Raw genomic sequence first — 17,836 nt, forward strand, 5'->3', positions numbered from 1 at the left:
TCCTGAACCTATTCAGAGGAAACATCAGTCTTCTTGGCCAACCAGATCCTATCTGATCTAGCTGCCCATTACCTTTTTGATTTCATCTACTACTGCTGTGTCACTCTGCTGCAGCTGTTCGTCAGGCATTTTTTCTATTCCTCAATCACACCAGCTATATTTTTACTTGAAGTCTATGCTTTTGCTATTCCCTCTGCCTGGGAAGCTCTTCTCCAAGATATTCACATGGATGGCTCTCCTTGCTTTAATGTCATCTCAGAGAGGCCTCCTCTGAGGAAGCTATTTCAGATTATCCCCTCTACCTTGGCACTCTATTTGCCTTTCTTATCTTACTTTTTTCCATAACACTTATTAGCTTCTTTCTAATAGAGGATTTATTTTACCTAGTTACTTTGTTTATTGCCTGTCTCCCCTCATTCCATGAAGGGAGAGATTTTTGTCTGTGTTATACCTGCTGCATGTCTAACACCAAGAATAATACCTTGCATGTAGGAGTTTCTCAATAGTATTTATTGAGTGTATGAATGAAGGTATTCATTTGCATGATATTTATTGTTTTTAAGGTCATCAGCACCCTAAGTTGTTTCATAAGTCATGCAGTGTTAGTATTCAGGTTCAATAATTATGCCATAGTAATAAAAGGGGAAATTGCATGTCACTATCTTCTAAGTGAGATTACTCGTATTTATAATCAATGAAACTGTAATGTTTATGGCAAACTACCAGACTCTTATGCATCTATATTGTCATATCTTTTTGCTCTTTTTTTTTTTTTTGCTGAGGAAGACTCACCCTGAGCTAACATCTATTGCCAATCTTCCTCTTTTTGCTGAGGAAGATTCATCCTGAGCTAATATCTGTTGCCAGTCTTCCTCTTTTTGTATGTGAGCTGCTGCAACAGCATGGACACTGACAGACGAGTGGTGTAGGTCCGTGCCCAGGAACTGAACCCAGGCCGCCAAAGTGGAGTATGCCAAACTTAACCACTAGGCTACCGGCGCTGGCCCAATAGACTGTATTTTTTTAGAGCAGTTTTAGGTTCAAAGTAAAATTGAGGTGAAGCTACAGAGTTTTCCCATATATCCCCTGACCCCACACGTGCAAATCCCCACCAAAGTGGTGCATTTGCTACAATTGATGATTCTACATTGACACATCGTTATCACCCAAAGTCCATAGTTCACATTAGGATTCACTCTTGGTGTTGTACATTTTATGATTTGGATAAATGTATAATAACATATATCCGCCATTATAGTATCATAAAGGGTACTTTTACTATCCTAAAAATCCTCTGTGCTTCACATGTTCATCCCTCCCTCTCACTTAACCCCTGCAACCACTGATCTTTTTACTCTCTCCATAGTTTTGCCTTTTCCAGAATGTCGTATAGTTGGAATCATACAATATGTAGCCTTCATGATTGGCTTCTTTCACTTAGTTATGCATTTAAGTTTCCTCTGTATCTTTCCTTGGCTTGATAGCTCATTTGTTTTTAGCACCACACTATAGTCCATTGTCTAGATGTACCACGGTTTATTTATCTACTCACATACTGAAGGACATCTTGGTTGCTGTAAAGTTTTAGCAGTTGTGAATAAAGCTGCTATAACTATCCATGTGCACGTTTTTGTGTGGACATGAGTTTTCACCTCATTTGGGAAGATACCAAGGAGTACAATTGCTGGATCCTATGGTAAAAGTATGTTTAGTTTTGTAAGAAGCTGCCAAACTGTCTTTCAAAGTGGCTGTAAAATTTTGCATTCCCACCAAGTAATGAATGAGAGTTCCTGTTGTTCTACATCCTTGTCAGCATTTGATGTTGTCAGTGTTCTAGATTTTGGCCATTCTTATAGATGTGTAGTGGTATCTCGTTGTTTAATTTGCATATTCTGGATGATATATGATGTGGAGATCTTTTCTGCTTGTTTGTTATCTGCATATCTTCTTTGGTGAGGTGTGTCTATTGAAGTCTTTGGCTCATTTTTCAATCAACTTGTTTTCCTATTAGCTTTAAGAGTTGTTTGTATATTTTGGATAACAATCCTTTATCAGATGTATCTTTTGCAAATATTTTCTCCCAGTCTGTGGTTGGTCATCTCATTTTCTTAACAGTGTGTTTCATAGAGCAGAAATTACTAATTTTGATGCAGTCCAGCTTGTTAATTCTTTCTTTCATGGATCATGACTTTGGTGTCATATCTAAAAAAGTCATCACCAAACCCGAGGTAATTTAGATCTTCTCCTATGTTATCTTCCAGGAGTTCTGTAGTTTTGCATTTCACATTTAGATCTGTGATCCATTTTGAGTTAATGTTTTTGAAGGGTGTAAGGTCTATGTCTAGATTCATGTTTTTCCAGCACCATTTGTTGAAAAGGCTATCTCTTCTCTCTTGTGTTGCCTTTGTTCCTTTGTCAAAGATCAGTTGACTATATTTATTGGGTCTATTTCTGGGCTCTCTATTCTGTTCCATTGATCAATTTGTCTACTATTTCATCAATACTACACTGTCTTGATTGTTGTAGCTTTATAGTAAGTCTTGAAGTTTGGGAGTTTCATCCTGCCAACATTATTCTTCTCCTTGAATATTGTGGTGGGTATTCTGGGTCTTTTACCTCTCCATATAAACTTTAGAATAAGCTTGTTGATATCCGTAAAATAGTTTTCTGGGATTTTGATTGGTTTTGCATTGAATCTATAGATCAAGATGGGAAGAATTGACATCTTGACAATATTGAGTCTTTCCACCTCTGAACATGGAATATTCATCCATTTATTTAGTTCTTCTTTGATTTTGTTTATTAGAGTTTTGTAGTTTTCCTCATGTAGATCTTATACATATTTTGTTAGATTCGTACCTAAGTATTTTGTTTTTGGGGGTGCTAACGTAAATGGTATTGTGTTTTTAATTTCAAATTCCACTTGTTCATTGACAGTATATAGGAAAGCAATTGACCTTTTTTTTTTTTTAAAGATTTTATTTTTTCCTTTTTCTCCCCAAAGCCCCCCCGGTACATAGTTGTATATTCTTCGTTGTGGGTCCTTCTAGTTGTGGTATGTGGGACGCCGCCTCAGCATGGTTTGATGAGCAGTGTCATGTCCGCGCCCAGGATTCGAACCAACGAAACACTGGGCCGCCTGCAGCGGAGCGCGCAAACTTAACCACTCGGCCACGGGGCCAACCCCTAGGAAAGCAATTGACTTTTGTATATTAACCTTATATTGTGCAACCTTGCTATTACTGCTTATTAGTTCCACTGTTATAGCTTCATAAGATTTGCAAACATCAAAACTGTTGTTGTAAGGAATTGTAGATAGTTCTTCAACTATTACTTCATTGCCACTAAAGGTCCCACCAAATAATTTTCCCAATGAATGCTGTAAGGAAGAGGGAGATGTGCCAGAGTTGTCAGTGATAAAAGTTTTCAACTAATTTCACAATTATAGAATTCCCTAAGAGTATATAGAGTTTAAGAGTCAAATATAATTCATAAAGATCTTTGAGTTAAAAAAAAAGTATGGATGAGCTGACATCATTTGCCAACACATTTTCAGAAGGAGTGAAACTAGTTTTCACCTGATTTTTCCCTGAATGGTTGGTATCATATATCATGCTGATTAATTTAAAAATGCATATAAATTTTATTATTATATTGTCCAAACATCCTGCTTTATGTAAACTGATACTTTAAATATTAAATGATGAAAAGTTAAATCAGTGAAAAATTATTTATGTTGCTGGAGTATTTTTTTCACTTACAAAGGAATATGCCACAGGATTACTTTTAATAGCAATTTATATTAGTGATTTCAAAAAATCACTGATTTTGAGTTTCAAAATCACTACTTATATAACTTCATAAGCCAGACAACTATTTCAAAACATGTTGTGCAACTACATCAGGATTTCTCTTAATCCTTCACAGAATGAATGATTTGTTTCAAAAATTGATTTTAGTTTGGGGGCTGGCCCCATGACCGAGTGTTAAGTTCTCGCACTCCGCTGCAGGTGGCCCAGTGTTTCGTTGGTTCGGATCCTGGGTGCGGACATGGCACTGCTCATCAAACCACGCTGAGGCAGCGTCCCACATGCCACAACTAGAAGGACCCACAACGAAGAATATACAACTATGTACTGGGGGGCTTTGGGGAGAAAAAGGAAAAAAATAAAATCTTTAAAAAAAATTGATTTTAGGAATAAAGACATCAGTTTTTTTATGAAGTAGGCTAGTGTCCCTACACTGACCAAAAATAATCTTTAAATTAGCATGTTATTAATCTAGGATTAGTCACATTGTTACATTTTTCCCAAGTTTTCCACACTACCTGGGAATTTCTTTGAGAATGCAGTACTACCTGACTTACAAAGAGAATTTCTGTAGAATAAAGGCTTCTACAAGTTTTATCATTTGTGAGTCAAAGTTGGGGTAATTAAATACAGTGTGTGATAAGATGCATGCTCTTAACATACAGTCTTGTAAGTATAGGAAATTCTACTATCTGGAGAACCACACTATTTGAATGTGAAAATGGAATAACGTTCTTGTGAATTAATTTTCAATCTTTATTTTTAGGAAACTATGAGTTTGATTTTGGTGTGGATGTTTTGGAAGAATACATGAAACATGTACTGTACTTGGCTTCTCAGTAATGTCTATCACAGATTTACTTCTGAACCTCTTGGGCATGATGCAGTAAAAAAATAGTTAAGTGGAACAATATAAAAATTGGATTAATAGGATTATTGGAAGAAGAGTAGCTAGATACTTTGGCTACAGTTAATAAGTTAAATGTAAACTATAAAGATTATGTTGAAGTTGCTAACCAAATAGCAGTAGAACTTAAGGAGCAGATCTTGTCTTTGCGATAACTCATATGAAACGGGGAAATGATACGTGGCTTGCCTGAAAAAGCACAAGGAGTCAGTTTGATTCTATGGGGCCATGACCATGATTATGGAATTAGGAAGGTGAATAAAACTCAGATTGTCAAAAGTGGGTTTGATTTTAAAAGCTTGACAAAAATAAATGTAAGACTCTTTGGAGCATCTTTCCAATATGTATTTGAGAAAGTGGACATTTTGTTATTTGGAAGAAGATTCATATATTAAAGCAATAGTAAGAGATTTTAGTTAAAACATACAGGTAGGTAAATATTGCTTATATTTTCAGCAAAGTACAGATTGATCACATGACCATTTATGGGACAATACTGCCAGATAATAGCATGTAATAAATAACCAACATAGCAAATGTCATCTTCCATCACAATAAATTAATGCCAGTTTTTACTTTATTGGATTTTGGATATTGGATTTTACTTTATTGGATTTTACATATTTAATTTGTAAATTTATTTTGGTTTTACAAGTAGCAGGATTTTATACTTAATTCAATATTTGGATTTCTTTTAACTTTGATTATGAAAATATTTTTCAACACTGCAGATTTGGAAAGAATTTATTTCTTTAATAAAAGGATGGCTACACAAATTTAAGAAGCACTGGATTAAGAAAAGAACAGGGTAATTTATCAGCTCGTAATGAAAGGGAGCTCTCTCCACCTTTTTCTCCTGCTGAAGTAGCAGGAGGTTTGTAGTCAGGCTATTGAACTTTTATATGAGTTTGAGGCATTGAAGCTTGTCTTTTCTTCCATGTCCCTGTACACATTACAAAACTGTAGTGCCTTAAGGATATGTGTGTGTGTTACATTGCAAGAGCTGATGGGAAATATGACCCAGGTTCTATTTACATCTCTGCATGCATGATCTCATATAACCTCTGGTACCTGAATTGATTCTATGGGAACGGAGCTGTTCTGGTTTTGGTCTAAATATTAATGGATGCTTTTATGTTTGGATTAGCTTGGTATCAGCAATGTCAAATATTTTTATAACAATTTTCTGGCTCTAGAAAGTATAGAAGGAGCTCCTCAAACAGCTCTGAAAACTAAATGATTGTTGAAATATGCGGTATTTTGATATCTGTTTAGTACTTTGATATTCAGAGAGGAAGGGTTTCAATAAATTATCTGATTTTGAGCTGGATATAAAGAAGAAATAGTCAAGAGGAGAAAAATTCATTAAAAAAGGAGAAATGTTGATTTCAGATAGCTTATTTTTTTCTTCTTTTAGTGTATGTTAGAAGAAGTTCTCAGCCCAATTAATGTGGAATTAGATGGCTGTGAAATTACTGTAAGAACGTCTGAGAGCAATCTTGGAAATTTGGTAACTAATGCATTGTTGGAAGTTACCCGTGCTGATGTAGCACTAATTAATTCAGGTCATGCCATTATTTAGTTTGTTAAAAAATAAATAATTATGCTTTAAAAATGATTAAAATTAGTTTTTCAAAAGTTAGAGTAGCCGTAGACTATTTTTATTACATGCAAAGTCCTGTTTAGAAATCCACCCCATGAACTTCATGGGATCAGATCTTCATTTTCTGTTATGCGCAGATATGGCACCCAGAATTAGATAGTTGTTTACATAAAAATTAAAACATCAAGTTTTTAAAAATTTGACCTTATATTCGATGAGATTTTGAGTGAAGACGTGGCCTTGTTATTTATCTATTTTAAACTAGGTATGCATTCAAGCCTTGATTATATCAGAAGCAGTGGACTGAAATCTTTCACTTAAGTTCCTCTCTTTTACCAATTTTCTCTTGTTACCTGTGCAATTAGAGGAAGTGGTAAAAGAAATCTTGCAGGGTGAATGGGGAACCTGCTCCCTAATCTAGCCATATTTTTATGGGTTATAAGATATTAAGAATCTCTATAGTGAATAGAAGATTAACATTTCTTTGAAACCGACCTGGATTCATATGCCATAATCCAGAACTGTAGACACTGACTGTGTCTAGTCACAGTGATTACGTGCCTGTTAATTATTATAAAAGTTTAGGATGTGACATCATTTAACATCCCAACCACAAACTTCTTACAATGACATTTTCACTGAAAATACAAGCGATCTTAATCTTCCACATGAATAATTTCGGTTAGTTTGTGAAAACATTTCATAAAAGTGAGATTTGTTAAACCTTAGAATCATCTCTTTGGGAGGTCTTTGGAGTTGATCTCTGTGGAGATCTTTAAAAATGGATGATCTTTGCTTTGCAATGCCTTAGGCACGCTCCTCTCTGAAAGCAGGGCGAGAGCTAGTGGCTTTGCAGTGCTCATATTCTGTAATTAACGAGAAAATCGTGGCTGACATGAAAATAAACCTCCCCAAAATGAATATGCTAGATATAGCTTCATAATTAGGGTGGAGTAAACATGGGAAAGGGAATAGAAATGTGAGTTAGGGAATGGAAAAACATGCGGAAGGAAACTTTTGGCAATGTAGTGCCTAATTTGGAAGTTTTGAACATAATATTGAGTCATAAAGGTGACACTTTATGAAAAAACTGAATCCATATTTGTATTTTTTTCCCCTTAAATTGCTACAGGCGCTCTCCAGTCTGATTGAATACATCCAATGGGAAGTTTGACTTTGCATAGTCTTTTGGCTATCCTTCCCAGAGTGGACCTGGTTTTAATTGTCAGAGTAACAGGTGCACAGCTAGCTGCTTGAAGCACTTGAAAATGGAGTTTACAAATAGGAAGCTCTAGATGGGAGGTATGTATATATGTTTCTACTAATGGTTGTTTTCACTATTTTTTTTTGCATAATAGAACTGAAAGAAAACTGAATTTAAATATGCTTTAACATTCAAAAAATTTAAATTTATAAATCTTTGTAATGTGCATAAGGATGGTATTTAGAAATATCTCAAATTACTTTTTGAATAGTCTGAGATTGGCAAAATATTGGTCTGTAAAAACTATACTTCCTATTAAAATTAGGATTATTTTTAGCTGTGGGTATATTTGAGTGAGTCCTTAATTTCAATATCTAAGTACCTCAAATTCTGTTTTTCTTCCTTTTCTTATTTAAGAAATATTACTTTGTTGGCTGGATTTATACTGAATCCCAGCATAGAATCTTAGGTAAATAAGGATGAAATGATCGGCTGAAGGGATTGGGGTGGTTCTCTCCCTTCCTCTAATCCTTAAACCAAAATATATGACGAGGCAGTGGTTCAATATTGTAATATAGTATCATTATACTGTCCATGTATACTGTACATAGTGGCAGGAGTTAATAAGAGGCTGAGAAAAGAGTGAGACCAACCATCTGGAGAGAAAGCTTTAGAAATCTTGTGCTTTTATAAAATGTTACATCAGTTAAATTTTTTGTTTCCAGTAATTTTATTGAGATCATAATTGTTTATAACATTGTGTAGTTTGGGGTGTACATTATTATTTACCAATTCCTGGATAGACTTCATTGCTCTCACCGCCAGTAGTCTAATTTTTGTCCATCACTGTATGCATGTGTCCCTTTACCCCTTTTGCCCACCCCCTTCCCCTCTGGTAACCACTAATCTGTTCTCTTTATCCATTTGTTTATCTTCCACATATGAGTGAAATTATGCAGTATTTGTCGTCTCTTTCTGGCTTAGTTTTCTTAACATCATACCCTCAAGGTTGCAAATGGGTCAATTTTGTCTTTTTTACGGTTGAGTAGTATTCCATTGTATATATATATACCCCACATATTCTTTATCCGTTCATCCATAGAAGGGCACTTGTGTTGCTCCCACCTCTTGCCTGTTGTGAGTAATGCTGCAATGAACATAGAGGTTCATAAGTCTCTTTGCATTGTTGATTTCAAGTTCTCTGGATAAATACCCAGTAGTGGGATAGCTGGATCATATGGTATTTCTATTTTTAATTTTTTGAGAAATCTCCATACTGTTTTCCCTTGTGGCTGCACCAGTTTGCATTCCCACCAGCAGTGTATGAGGGTACATCAGTTAAATTTTGTTTAAAAAGCTTTATTGAGATATCATTCATGTACATACAATTCATCCGTTTAAAATGTACCATTCAGATATTTTTAGTATGTTCACAGAGTTGTACAACTGTCACTACAATCAATTTTAGAACTTTTTAATCACCCTCAGAACAAACCCTGTAACCATTGGCACTCTCCATCTCCTCTTCAATCCGCCAGCCCTAAGCAACTACTAATGTACTTTTTATCTCTATGGATTTTACTATTCTGTATAGTACAATTTTGTATAAGTGGAATTATACAATATGTGGCCTTTTTACTTCATATTTTCAATTTTGATCTGTGTTGTAGCATATCAGTACTTCATTTTTTATTGATGAATAGTTTTTCATCGTGTGGATAATAACAAATTTTATTTAATGATTCATTAGTTGACAGACATTTGGGTTGTTGCCACTTTTTGGCTATTATGAATAATGCTGCCATGAAAATTCATGTACAAGTGTTCGTGTGAACATATGTTTTCATTTCTCTTCGGTATATACTTAGGAATAGAATTTCTGGGTCATGTGGTAATTTTACTTTAACCTTTTGAGAAGCTGTCAGACTGTTTTCCAAAATTGGCTGTACCATTTTACATTCCCACCTGCAATGTATGAGGGTTTCAATTTCTCCACTTCCTTGCAACTTTTGTCTTTTTGATAATAGCCATCTTAGTGGATGTGAGGTGGATCTCATTGTGGTTTTTATTTGCATTTCCTTAATGGTTATTCATGTTGAGCATCTTTTCATGTACTTATTGGCCATTTGTATATCTCCTCTGGAGGAATGTCTACTCATATCCCTTGACCTTTTAAAAATTGGGTTATTTGTCTTTGAGTTATAGGAGTTTTTCGTATCTTTTAGATACAAGTCTCTTATCAGATATATGATTTGTGAACACTTTCTCGCATTTTGTGGTTTGTCTTTTTACTCTCTTGATGGTGTTCTTTGAAGCATAAAAGTTTTTCATTTTTAAGAAGTCCAATTTTTCTATGTTTTCTTTTGTTGTGTGTGATTTTATCATAAGAAACCATTGCTTAATGCAAGAGCACCAAGTGTTATGCCTATGTTCTTTCAAGAGCTTTTATTATTTTTTATTTTTGTAGTTTTAGCTCTCACCTTTGGGCCTTTGATCCATTTTGAGTTAATTTTTGTGTATGGTGTAATAAAGGGGTCTCACTCTATTCTTTTATGTGTGGATATGCAGTCATTCAGAACCACTTGTTGAAAGACTGTTTTCCCCTGTTAAATTGTCTTGGCACCCTTGTCTAAAATCAATTTACCATAAATGTAAGGGTTTATTTCTGGACTCTCAATGGTGTTCTGTTGATCTATATGTCTATCCTTATTGGCAGTACCACACTGTCTTGATTGCTGTAGCTTTCTAGTAAGTTTTGAAATTGGGAAATGTGAGTCTCCAACTTTGTTCTTTTCTTTCAAGTTTCTTTTGTCGATTCTGGTCCCTTGTATTTCCACATGAATTTTAGAATCAGCTTGTAGTTTCTGCAAAATGGCGGCTGAGATTTTGATATGGATTGTGTTGAATCTGTAGGCCAGTCTGGGGAGTGTTGCCATCTTCATATGAAGTCTCTCAATCTGTCAACACAAGATGTTTTACCATTTATTTAGCTCTTCAAATAATGTTTTGTAGTTTCAGATTACAAATCTTGCTCTTCTTTTGTTACATTTATTTCTAAGTATTTTATTTTTTTGGATGCTATTGTAAATGGAATTGTTTTCTTAATTTCATTTTTGTACTGTTCATTTATAGTGTAGAGAAATACAATTGCTTTTTTTCTATATTGAGTAAATTGTGTTTTAAAATCAAACCAACCTGATGCTAATGTGGAAAATAAACTCAGGGAGAAATTTATAGTAGGATAACTGGGTTCCTATGTGTACAGTTTAGGGTGAAGTGCTTAAAAAGTTCTATAAGTACCTTCTTTTTCAAAGGTAGAGATGCTCGTTTCCTGCAATAATTGCAGTTAAGAAGACTAAGCTATAGCCAGTAGTTTTTCATAAATAGCTTATCTCTTGATATTAAGTATAAGTATGTATTCAGAAAGGGATTTCAAACATGTTTTTAATTGAGCCTAGATTTTATACAAACTTTCTTTATATTTTTGGTTTCTTCTTCAACCTGTGGTTGTATTACTTGACCTTAGGGCTTCTTATAGTACATCCTCCTTCCCAGTGTTGGGCATTTGCTCTAGAAAAATTATGGAAATGGGTAGAAATAGATTTTATGAGGCTCCCATGTATTCTGATCCTTGAGGCAAGTTTTCTTTCTTTTGAAGTTCCCCTGGTGTAAAGTCATTCTGTATCATTTCCCTTTTGGAATATCTATACACCAAAAATAACAGCAAGGCATTTCGGAAATTCTTAACTGATTTTATAGGTTAGTATGGAATTAGGAGTAGGCAGGAATATTATTAATATTTTGACTTATTTTTCTGGAATAAAAGCTGAGGAGGAGGCATAGCAAGAGCAGGATGAATTTTTGGAGTCAAAACTGAAAATATTTTGAAAATTATTTTATAGTATTTCAGACTTTACCTTGGCTGGCTGGGTTTTAGCCAAATTCTAATAGATGTTATTCTGGCAGGGTTAAGGTGATATTTGGAAGGATATAGCAGTAAAAAAGAGATAGCGACAGGTATATAGACATGCTTTCCATTTCATTCTAAGTAGTATGGCCAGTGGATGTTCTAGGAGTAAAACTAATCTGAAATAGTTGCCAGCTGCTGCTGTTTTCCTGGAGGTGGGCTCCCTTAAACAGACGTTCTGTCTGTCGGCATTAATTGGGCTAGGAAGGAGAGATCGAGTCAAATGCCAAAATCAACCCAGCGTCAGGCATATGGCAGTACTATGTCAGCTTTTCTCAGTGAACTGGACAAATATTTGCATGTGCCCTGTCGGGTAATCAAGAAACTGCTATTTACATAAATTCTTGTATTATTTCATGTAAATTGCTAATATATTTTCAGGTAAATCCTCAGTTATTCAGACCCTGAGTCCATCATTAGGAAAAGCCATATTTTCCCAGCTAAGGGTTAACTCTTTAATATCAGAATTTAAATTTTATCATTTTGGATGAAAACTTACTAAGATTTTTTTTCTGCCTTCAAATGTATCACTAAAGTTGACCCTATTTAATCACTCAAGGTCATCATCATTAACCTTGAGTAATGTGCTGAAGATATAATTATGTGCAAATGCAAGTATCAGTGACGTAAACCCTCACAGAAAGAAGTGACTTGAGTCGAAAAAGAGTATCCAATTGGATTTTGATCTCTTGAAAAAGCTCCAAATATCAGTTTTTTAAACAAATTAATAGCTTTATTGAGATATAATTCATATATCATACAATTCACCCATGTAAAATATACAATTGAGTGGTTTTTAGTATTTCAGAGCTGTGTGACTATCACCATAGTCCATTTTAGAGCGTTTTCGTTATCCAAAAAGAAACTGTGTACCCATTAGCAGTCACTCTGTTTCCTTCCCAAAACCCACTCCTAGGCAGCCATCAGTCTAATTTTCTTTCTTTATAGATTTGTGTATTCTGGATATTTCATATAAATGAAATCATATAATATGTGGCCTTTATGATTGAATTCTTTCACTCAGCAAATATTTTCAAGATTCATCCATGTTGTGGCATATGCATCAGTACTTCATTCCTTTTCATTGGTAAATAATAGTCCATTGTGTGTGTGTGTGCGTGCGCTACACTTTATTTATTCATCAGTTGATGGATATTTGATTGTTTTTGTGTGGATCTATGTTTTAATTTCTCTTGGATATACATCTCTTGGGTATGTATTTCTCTTGGGAGTGGATAAGGTTTCTTGTTATTTGATTTTTTCTCACAAAGGTGGAGTGAGGTACATACAAAGGTAAGACGTCTTAGGCAGTATAGCGTGACTGCTTTTCTGTAAAATTAATTAGCAGATCAAAGGCTGAAGTTTTTCATAAGTGGTTTTCCCTCCAGAAATTTACCATCTTTTTTACTGTTGTATTTCTTTCGTTTGTCAGTACCGTTTCAGAACATCGTCTAAATGTTATAATAAGATTGAAAGTCCTGGGTAGTAGCTGCATGATAGATCAGTTCTATCATCAGATATCTTCATATTTTGAATAACACCCTTTTTCATAGATGGAATTAGTGTGGTAACACTAAGAGCAGGAAAATGGTGAAAATATTCCTAGGCACTAACAGTACTTTGAGGTAAATCCTAGAAATGTGCTCTGAAAGATAGCTTTGATATCTTTAGTAAGCCTATGATTCTGAAAAGAGCATTTAGTGACTATTAAAAAAGATGATAAAATCAATGATAAAAATATCACTTATTAGGTTATCACTTGTTCTTTTAGTTATTTACCAAATATTTATTGACTGCCTGCTGTGTACTAGGCACTATAATTGGACTAAAAAATGAATAGGGCGTGATCGATACCCATGAGGAGCTTACAGTTTTGTAGATTTATATATATATATATATATATATGTTATGGTAGGAGTTGTGATGAAGTGGTTCTTAATAAATGGAATACCAGGAGGATACAGTGCATGTGGGAAAATGGAATGAATTTGAAAAGGCAAGACAGGGCCAACTTGGGAATATGTCTCCTAAATATTTGGGACCTTTTACTGTGGGTTAAGGGGAACTGTCACTTAATTTGAAGCAGGGGAGTGACATGATCTTATTTATAGTTTAGAAAAATAACTCGTGGCAGTAACAATGTAGAGAATAACCTGTAGCGGGACTGTGGGGGATGTATGGAAGAGGTGTGTCTAAGGTAGGATTAACACCAGTGCAGATTTGATTCGACTTGGACGTAGAGGTGTTGTCAGAAATTTGATTATATTTCGATGCAGAGATATTGTCAGTTATCTTTAAATTGCTTTGAGACAAGAAATACAAATATTTGGGGGCCAATTAAATAGAGTCTCCAAGTTATGAATTCAGTTGTTCAGCAGAATTTGTTATCAGTCTGGAACTTATTTTATACTCCTATCTCAACATTCTTTACATTTCCTGGATCTGATATTCTGCTCTTTCTTTGCCCATCTGCTTATTTCCTTGAAAAATCATTTTTACATCTCCAATTGTATTTATAAGTAGACTAAAAATTATTATCTGGTGACTGAATTTGCACCCACCCAGGCAAGTCTATGTCATGACAACTGTAAGAAGGATGGTTGAGTTGAAGACAAATGTCTTTATGTCTTCATAAATCATATTGTCTCGAATTGAGACAGGAAATACTGAAAGAGGTACAGGCTTAGGAGAAAAAAAATAATAAACAACAGACAATTGTGCGCAATTCTTGAATTCCACATGGTGAAATATTCTAAACTTGAAGGATTTTATTTTACGGGACTATAGTACTAGCCAAAGGAGGAATAGTCAACCTGTTTTAAACTTGTAGGGACTTGACTTAATAGCACTTGCCAGACCAGAAGCTGTGAAACATCAAGAAAATAGATGTATTTCATCAGAATTGTAGACCTATCGGGGGCATAGCCTGTGTCAAGTCTTCTTACAACATAAGTTAGAGCGTATCATTTCTCTGCCCCAAACACTCCAGTGTTTTCCTGCCTCAGTCGGAGTAAGAGCTAAAATCTTTACATACGAGGCCCTACGTTTTCTGTTCCCTGTCACCTTTCTGACTTCGTCTTTTGCTACTCTCCTCTTGATTCTTCTACTCCAGTCACACTGGCCTCTTTGTCGGTGTCATTCCTTAAACAAGGATTTCCTTTTGCCTTACGGCATTTTCACTTGCTGTATTTCTGCTTAGATTGCTCTCCTCCAGATAACCACATGGCTTGTTCTCTCATTTTGTTCACGTGTTTACTCAAAAGTTACCTTTTTAGTGAGGCCTTCCCTGGACACCCTTCACAGAATGCAACTCTAACCTTTCATACTCCCTTCGTCCTCCTTAGCATTTATCACTGTCTAGCATATGTTTTATGTATTTATTTCATTGTCTCTTTCACTATTATGGAAACTTTGTGAGGGCAAAGATTTGTATCTCTTTATATTCTCAGTTTCTGGAATAATACCTGGTACACATTGGGTACTCTAAAATATTTGTGGAAGGAAGGAGAAAAAAGGGCATAAATTCTTCTGTAATGCCATTAAATTTGCTGATATAATTTTCACAGCTATAAATGTCTCTTCTTTTAATGGTCTGTCTCAGTTTAAAATGTCAAAGCCAAAAACCTAGAAAGTAACACATGGCCCAAATAAATTCCATTTGCTTACACTTCTTTTTTTCTGAATTTTCAATTATCTTTGGACCAGAGGTAAGGCACTATTACTGAATTGTGTCCCTTGCCAAAATTCATATGTTGAAGTCTTAACACCCAGTACGTCAGAGTGTGACTTTATTTAGAAATAGGGTTGTTGCTGAGGTTATACTGGAGTAGGGTGGGCCTGTCATTCAATATGACTAGTGTCCTTATAAAAAAGGAATGTTTGGCAGAAAACCTTCCCAGAAGCCAAGAGGATGGCCTAGAGAAGATTCTCCATCACTGCCTTCAGAAGGAACAAACGCTGCTCACCCCTTAACCCTGGACTTCTAGCCTCCAGAGCTGTGAGGCAAGAAAGCACTGCTGCTTAAGCCACTCAATTCATGGTGTTTTGTTATGGCAGCCCTAGCAAACTAGGACGGTCTCGCTTATGTTCCCTGATTGGGAACATTTATAAAGAACAATAATCGACGAATTAGAATTTAAATGTGCATTTCCTATGGTAGTTTTTTAAGTTATGTCTTTGAAAATGTTTTTAGAAATACAGAAGAGTATTAAAGGATAAAATTATTAAATCTCTCTGTATGCAATGTCTCAAATGAAAAATGGTCCTTTTGTTCAGGTTTTCTTTTTTAAAACATTTTATTTACAAATAATTATAGATTCACAGGAAATTGCAGGAACAGTATAGAGGGGTCCCTTATACCTTTACCTCAGTTTTCCCCAAGGTTGCATCTTCCATAATTATAGCACATGATCAAAACCAGAAAGTTGGTGTTGGTATAATGTGCGTGTATATTTCTGTGCCATTTTATCACATGTGTAAATTCACGTAACCACGGCCACATTCATGATACAGAACTAGTCCATCACCACAAAGATCTCCCTCATGTTACCCACCCTTTATAGTCACACCCATCACTTTCCTCTTCAGCATCTGTAATCCCTGGCAACCATTATTCTGTTCTCTATAATTTTTTTCATTTTGAGGATATTATAAAAGTGGAATCATAAGTAATCTGACTTTTTGAGATGGGATTTTTTTCACTCAGCATAATGCCCTTGAGGTCTATCCAATTATGACATGTATTAGTAGTTCATTTCTTTTCATTACTGAGTAGTATTCCATGGTGTGTATGTGCCACAGTTTGTTTAACCATTCACCAATGAAGGACATTTTGGTTATTTCCAGTTTTTGGCTATTACAAATAAACCAGTACTTGTATACTGAATATTTGTACATCACCCTCTATTCAGTAATGAATATTTGTGTCAGGAGTTTGTGTGAATGTAAATTTTCAGTTCTCTGCCATAAATGCTGAGGAACGCAGTTGCTGGAACATATGGCAAATGTCTACTTTCTTAAGAAACTACCAAACTATTTTCTAAGGGGCTGAAAATTCCTGCCAGAAGTGGTGAGAGATCTCAGTTTCTCTGTATGCTCACCAGCATTTGGTATTATCACTATTTTTTATTTTATCTGTTCTAATAGGTATGTAGTGATATTGTGGTTTTAATTTAATTTCTCTAATGGATAATGATGTTGAAAATCTTTTAAAGTGCTTATTTACCACCTGTATATCTTCTTTGGTGAAATGTTTGTTTTGTTGCTTTTTGTTTTGTTTTAGCCAATTTCTAATTTTATTTCCTTTTACTGTTGAGTTTTGAGCATTTCTCATACATTCAGGATATGAGTCTTATGTCAGATATGTGCCTTGCAAGTATTTCTCCCTTTGACCAACAGCTCCCCGTGTTCCCCCACCCCTCAGCCCCTGGCAACCACTATTCCACTCTCTGTTTCCGTGAGTTCAATGACTTCCTATTTTTTATGTTTTAGATTACATGTATAAGTGATACCATACAATATTTGTCTTTCCACATTGTGTGTTACTGGAACCCTTGTCAAAGATCAGTTGACCCTATATGCACAGGTTTATTTCTTGGCTGTCAATTCTATTCCATTAATTTGTGTGTCTGATTTTTATGCCACTACCTTACTATTTTGATTATGATAGCTTTATAATATAGATTGAAATCAGGAATTGTGATGCTATCATTTTCTTTCTTCTTTCTCAAGATAGCTTTGGGTACTTGAGGTCTTTTGTGGTTCCATACAAATTTTAGGGTTGTTTTCTATTCTATGAAAAATGTCATTGGTATTTTCATTGGGACTGCATTGAATCTGTAGATCTCTTTGGGTAATATGGACACTGTAACAATATTAATTCCTTCAGTCCAAAAATACAGGTTACCTTTCCATTTATTTGTGTTGGTCTTCAGTTTCTTTCATCAATATCTTATGGTTTTCAGTGTAGAGATCTTAACCTCCTTGGTTAAATTTATTCCTCAGTATTTTATTGTTTTTGATGGAATTAAAAATGGGCTTTCTTTTTAAGATAATTTCTTTTAGTGTATAGAAACACTACTGACTTTTGTTATGTTGATTTTGTATCCTGCAGCTTTATTGAATTCGTTGATTAGATCTAACAGGTTTTTTTTTGGTGAAGTCTTTAGGATTTTCTATATGTAAGATCATGTCATCTGGAAATAGAGACAGTTTTACTTCTTCCTTTCCAATGCTGATGTCTTTTATTTCTTTTTCTTGCCTGATTGCTATTTCTGGGACTTCCAGTACTATGTTAAATAATGGGCACCTTTGACTTGTTCAAAGTGGGTGAGAGTGGGCACCTTTG

The 17,836-nt window shown here is 34.9% G+C and overlaps 1 long non-coding RNA gene across 1 annotated transcript in view; it reads left to right on the top strand.

The window, feature by feature from the left end:
• Positions 1-17,836, top strand: part of LOC139077903 (uncharacterized) — a 45,757-nt gene that overhangs the window by 3,108 nt on the left and 24,813 nt on the right. The window contains exon 3 of the long non-coding RNA XR_011530551.1: positions 7,452-7,621. This is a non-coding gene — a long non-coding RNA (uncharacterized lncRNA). The remainder of the gene's footprint in view (positions 1-7,451; positions 7,622-17,836) is intronic.

The sequence above is a fragment of the Equus przewalskii genome, chromosome 20 (genome assembly GCF_037783145.1).
Source record: "Equus przewalskii isolate Varuska chromosome 20, EquPr2, whole genome shotgun sequence".
NCBI lineage: Eukaryota > Metazoa > Chordata > Mammalia > Perissodactyla > Equidae > Equus > Equus przewalskii.